At 46.7% G+C, this 6262-nt stretch overlaps 1 long non-coding RNA gene and 1 other non-coding gene across 2 annotated transcripts; both read right to left on the minus strand.

Moving 5' to 3' along the window:
* Positions 1 to 1469: 1469 nt before the first annotated feature.
* Positions 1470 to 3421, minus strand: LOC122455211. The gene is made up of 3 exons (XR_006273613.1): positions 2861 to 3421; positions 2490 to 2530; positions 1470 to 1519 (listed from the first exon to the last, which is right to left on the minus strand). It is a non-coding gene; the product is annotated as an uncharacterized LOC122455211 (long non-coding RNA).
* A 1642-nt stretch (positions 3422 to 5063) lies between these two features.
* TRNAY-AUA lies at positions 5064 to 5136 on the minus strand. The gene has a single exon. It is a non-coding gene; the product is annotated as a tRNA-Tyr (tRNA).
* Positions 5137 to 6262: the final 1126 nt, after the last annotated feature.

Below are 6262 nucleotides of genomic sequence, written 5' to 3' on the forward strand. Positions count from 1 at the left end.
AGCCCTGCCTGGCCAACCTAATGCCTCTGAACAAAGAAAACATTTTTTTGATTGAAGCATTTATAGGCACAAGAATGATTTTTACGAACAAGAAATGTTTATTTTAAGAAGAAATGCTGATGCCACCATTTCATGTCTGCAAGAGTTGCTTGGCCCAAGGAGAGTGTCTATACTTGCTCACTTCTCAGAAATGAGCACCGGCGCCCTTTGCCCCCTGACCACGTCATGATCAATTACTCCCACCGCAGGCAGCCTGGAAATGGCAATGTTTGAAAAAGAACAATGGAGCACGAGGCTTCTAGCGAATCTCCCCTCTCCTGGGCCAGGCACTTCCTCCTGCTCTGTTGGAAGCCACCCTGAGGGATGCGGAGAGGGTGGAGAGCTGGAAGCCAGAGCCTACGCCCAGCACGGGAGCGTCATTTCATCTCACTGCCAATCCAACCCCTTCATTCATTCACTCTCTTTGGATGAGACCTGTCCGAGCTTTGGAGGCCCCCAGGAGTGTGTTTCTCCCAGGTTCCCCTCCCCAAGGCTCTGAGTCCTGGGGGCCTTGTTCTCCTCCCCCTCACTGTGGGAACCCATGATGTCCCTGGAGAAGTGGCAGCCGGGCTTCCCTCTGCTGGGGCCAGAGGCAGCTCCCCACCTTAGAAAGGAGGGAGTGGGACCCCAGAGATCCTCAGGGAGCCACTTCTTCCTCCCCAAGTGAGCGACTTTCTCTAGTCCAACAGCAGAGGGAAGTATTGCAGGGTCGTTCTGGGACCTCGTCAGGCCTGCAGGGTGGGCCCTAGTCTCTGCTGAGTGTGGAGGGTGTTCCGGGAGAGGACTCTGCAGCCAGCACCCAGGCCCGGGTCTCAGTGACCCCCCGCACAATGTCCCTGCCTGGAACAAACAGTGGATGGGAACAGGGTGATGTTTATCCTTCTTTGATTATAAATGTGGTCCCTCACCTCTCTCCATTTCCTTTTTTTACTAATGTCTTTTCACTCCAAGGCTGTAAATGAATATATTACGAACTTCTTAAAGGTACTGGCCAAGTTCCCTATGTATATATCTCTGCAAAGCACAGGATAGTATATTAAATACCATCAGTTCAGTTCAGTTCAGTCACTAAGTCGTGTCCGACTCTTTGCAACCCCGTGGACTGCAGCACGCCAGGCCTCCATGTCCATCCCCAACTCCCAGAGTTTACTCAAACTAATGTCCATTGAGTCGGTGATGCCATCCAACCATCTCATCCTGTGTCATCCCCTTCTCCTCCTGCCTTCAATCTTTCCCATCATCAGGGTCTTTTCCAATGAGTCAGTTCTTCACATCAGATGGCCAAAGTATTGGAGTTTCAGCTTTAGCATCAGTCCTTCCAGTGAATACCCAGGACTGATCTCCTTTAGGATGGACTGGTTGGATCTCCTTGCAGTCCAAGGGACTCTCAAGGGTCTTCTCCAACACCACAGTTCAGAAGCATCAATTCTTCGGCACTCAGCTTTCTTTATGGCCCAACTCTCACGTCCATACATGACCACTGGAAAAACCATAGTTTTGACTAGACAGACCTTTGCTGGCAAAGTAAATTAAATACCATAGATGCTCAGTAAACATTTCTAGAAAGATAGGCCCTGAATGTCACTTATGTAGTTGCTCATAGACTGCATGGGAAGGACTGCCTGGGAGGGACTCCCCTATATGCAGAAGGAAGTCATCTACAGCATCACAGAACTAGGAATAAAGCATTGCAGGAGCCAGAGATGAGAGCTTGCTGCTGGCCAGTGGTGGTGAGCAGGGACGCTTGGCCTGAGGAAGGAAAGTGAAGAGGCCCAAAGGCATCTGATGCAGAGAGCAAGCAGTAAGAGAGGAGTTAGGCCGCGTGTCCCGGGGCTCAGATTGGACTCCTCAGTGTCACTGTCTCTGGCTTGGGTAAGGTGTAGGCCTTACTAGGGGAGGGAGGTATTTATAAAGTCAGACTCAGCAAGACGGGGGGAGGCACGGCCTACCTCCTGCATCACACGGAGTGCCAGTGAAGTGATGCCTTTCTTTTTCTCAGGGCCCCTGTGAGGAGGCAGCCCTGTGTCAGGGGGAGTACCTGGACCACTTGGTGCCAGCAAGTGTGGTGTGTGGGGCCAGCTGTCCGCAGGAGTAGGCTGGAAACGCCAGCTGCCTGGAGACTGGAGACCCGGGACCAGGAAAGGTGTGGAGGAACCACCTGCCCCCAAGGAGGGCCAAGCCTGGGGGTAGCCCCTCTCATCGGAAGAAAGGGGCCCGAGTCGCAGCTGGCTCCAGGTCCCAGCCATGTGGGATGACCCCCTGTGTTTGTAGATTGCCCTGCTCCCAAATCACAAAGACCCACGATGTCATGGGTTGCTAATATTGAGACAGAAAAAGTCATTTTAAACTTAAGAAAGTAAGAGGATCAGCAGCCAGTCTGGATTCAAAATGAAAGAAAACAAAAAGTAGAACAGGTTGACTTAGGATAAGTAACAGAAGGCAAGACTTACCTGTATGGAAGAGAATGTGGATAGGACATCTGTCTGAAGTCCTGTGGGACAGGGGACAATTTGTCATGGGATGCTCTCACACATCCTTTCCCCCACCTACTAGTACCAAGAGCCTTAGAGCCCATGTGACAGCCCAAAGCACCCCCCCAACGCCATATGCCCCCTAAGTCAGAGAGACAAGCATGACTCATGTGGGCGGCCAGCATGGCTCCCTGCTGACAAAGCATGATGGGGGGTTAGGGCTGAGGGCCACAGAGGGGTACTCTTCGGCTTTTTCTTTTGTCTGTTTCTTAAAGCTTCACTGGAGTATAATTTCCGTACCATAAAACACCCTCCTCGGTGTAGAATTCGGTGGTTGCCAGTGTACTTACAGTGTTCTGTGGCCATCACCACAACCCTGTTTTGATGAGCTGCAGAGTTTTCATTCCCTTCATGGATCCTTGTTGTGGTGAAGGGGCTTGCGTAACTCAATGAAACTATGAGCCATGCCATGCAGGGCCACCCAAGACGGTCATAGGGAAGAGTTCTGACAAAACACGGTCCACTGGAGGGGGAAATGGCAAACCACTCCAGTATTCTTGCCTGTGAATGCTATGAAAAGGCAAAAAGATATGACACCAGATGAGCCCCACAGGTCAGGTGGTGTTCAATATGCTACTGCAGAAAAGTGGAGGTCAATTACTACTAGCTCCAGAAAGAATGAAGTGACTGTGACAAAAATGGAAACCATGCTCAGCTGTGTCTGGTGGTGAAGGTAACGTCTGACGCTGTAAAGAACAACGTTGCATAGGAACCTGGAATGTTAGGTTCATGAATCAAGGTAAACTGGACGTGGTCTATCAGGAGATGGCAACACCGACATCTTAGGAATCAGTGAACTGAAATGGATGGGAATGGCTAATTTAATTCAGATGACCATTATATCCACTACTGTGAGCAAGAATCACTTAGAATAAATAGAGTAGCCCTCACAGTCAACAAAAGAGTCCAAAATGCAATATTTGGGTGCAATCTCAACAATAACAGAATGATCTCAGTTCATTTCCAAGACCAACCATTCAACATCACAGTAATCCAAGTGTATGCCCCAACCACTGATGCTGAAAAAGCTGATCAGTTCTATGAAGACCTAAAACACCTTCTAGAACTTACACACAAAAAAAATGTGCTTTTAATCACAGGGGATTGGAATGTAAAAGTAGGAAGTCAAGAGATACCTGGAGTAACAGGCAAGTTTGGCCTTGGAGTACAAAATGAAGCAGGGCAAAGGCTAACAGAGTTTTGCCAAGAGGACGCACTGGTCATAGCGAACACCCTCTTACAACAACACAAGAGACGACTCTACACATGGACATCACCAGAAGGTCAATACTGAAATCTGATTGATTATATCCTCTGCAAGTGAAGACGGAGAAACTCTACACTGTCAGCAAAAACAATACTGGAGCTGACAGTGGCTCCAATCATGAGCTCCTTACTGCAAACTTCAGGCTTAACTTGAGTAAAGTAGGGAAAACCACTAAGCCTTTCAAGTATGACCTAAACCAAATCCCTTACGATTATACCATGGAGGTGACAAATAGATTCAAGGGATTAGATCTGGTAGACAGAGTTCCTGAAAAATGATGAACAGAGGCTCATAACGTTGTATAGAAGGCAATGATCAAAACTGCTCCAAGAAAAAGAAATGCAAGAAGGCAAAGTGGTTGAGGAGGTTTTGCAAATAGGTAAGGAAAGAAGAGAAGTGAAAGGCAAGGGAGAAAGGGAAAGATATACCCAAATGAATGCAGAGATCCAGAGAATAGCAAGGAGAGATAAGAGGCCTTTCTTAAATGAACCATGCTAAAAAAAATAGAGGAAAACAATAGAATGGGAAAGACTAAAGGTCTCTTCAAGAAAACTAGAGATATCAAAGGAACATTTCATTCAAGGATGGGCACAATAAAGGAGAGAAACGGGAAGGACCTAACAGAAGAAGGAGATAATAAGAAGCGGTGGCAAGAATATACAGAAGAACTATACAAAAAAGGTCTTAATGACCCAGAGAACCATGATGGTGTGGTCACTCACCTAGAGCCAGACATCCTAGAGTGTGAAGTCAAGTGAGCCTTAGGAAGCATTACTATGAACAAAGCTAGTAGAGGTGATGGAATTCCAGCTGAACTATTTCAAATCTGAAAAGATGATGCTGTGAAAGTGCTACACTCAATATGCCAGCAAATTTGGAAAACTCAGCAGTGGCCACAGGACTGGAAAAGTCAGTTTTCGCTCCAATCCTAAAGAAAGGCAATGCCAAAGAATATTCAAACTACTGTGCAATTGCACTCATTTCACATGCTAGCAAGGTAATGCTCAAAATCCTTCAAGCTAGGCCTCAATAGTACATGAACCAAGAATTTCCAGATGTTCTTGGGACTTAGAAAAGGTGGGGGAAGTGAAGAAGTGAAGTGAAGTCGCTCAGTTGTGTCCGACACTTTGCGACTCTGTGGGCTGTAGCCTAGCAGGCTCCTCTGTCCATGGGATTTTCCAGGCAAGAGTACTGGAGTGGGTTGCCATTTCCTTCTCCAGTGAATCTTCCCAACCCAGGGATTGAACCTGGGTCTCCCGCATTATAGGCAGATGCTTTTACCGTCTGAGCCACCAGGGAAGTCAGGGACTTAGAAAGGTGGAGGAACCAGAGATCAAATTGCCAAGATCTGTTGGATCACGGAAAAAACAAGAGAATTCCCCCCAAAAACTCTACTTCTGCTTTGTTAACTAGGCTAAAGTCTTTGATGGTGTAAATCACAACAAACCGTGGAAAATTCTTAAAGAGATGGGGTTACCAGACCTTACCTGTCTCCTGAGAAACCAGTATTCAGGACAAGAAGCAACAGTTAGAATCAGACATGGAAAAAGGGACTAGTTAAAAATTAGGAAAGGAGTACATCAAGGCTGTATGTTGCCACCCTGCTGATTTAGTTTATATGCAGAGTATAACATGTGAAATACTGGGCTGGATGAATCACAAGCTGGAATCAAGATTGAATGAGAAATATCAGCAACCTCAGATATGCAGATGACAACCACTGTAAGGGCAGAAAGTGAAGAGGAACTAAAGATCCTCTCAATGAGGGTGAAAGAGGAGTGAAAAAGCTGACTTAAAACTCAACATTCAAAAAACAAAGATCAGGGCATCCAGTCCCATCACTTAAGGGCAGATGTTGTTCAGTCACCAAGTCATGTCTGATTCTTCGTGACCTCATGGACTGCAGCACGCCAGGCTTCCCTATCACCCTTCACTGTCTCCTGGAGTTTGTTCAAACTCATGTCCATTGAGTTGGTGATACCATCCAACCATCTCATCATCTGCCGCCCTTTTCTCTTGCCTTCAATCTTTCCCAGCATCCAGGTCTTTTCCAATGAATTGGCTCTTTGCATCAGGTGGACATAAAAATGGAGCTTCAACTTCATTGGAGCAGTCCTTCCAGTGAATGTTCAGGGTTGATTTCCTTTAGGATTGACTGATTTGATCTCCTTGCAGCCCAAGGGACACTCCAGAGTCTTCTCCAGCACCACAATTCAAAAGCATCAATTCTTCTGTGCTCAATGTTCTTTGTGGTCCAACTCTCACATCATAGGTGGAAAAACCAGAGCTTTAACTCTGTGCACCTTTGTCAGCAAAAGTGATGTTTTTGCTTTTTAATACACTGTCTAGGTTTGTCATAGCCTTTCTTCCAATTAGTAAGCGTCTTTTAATTTTGTGGCTGCAGTCACCATTCACAGTGGTTTTG

Source organism: Cervus canadensis, chromosome 17 (genome assembly GCF_019320065.1).
Source record: "Cervus canadensis isolate Bull #8, Minnesota chromosome 17, ASM1932006v1, whole genome shotgun sequence".
Taxonomy (NCBI): Eukaryota; Metazoa; Chordata; class Mammalia; order Artiodactyla; family Cervidae; genus Cervus; species Cervus canadensis.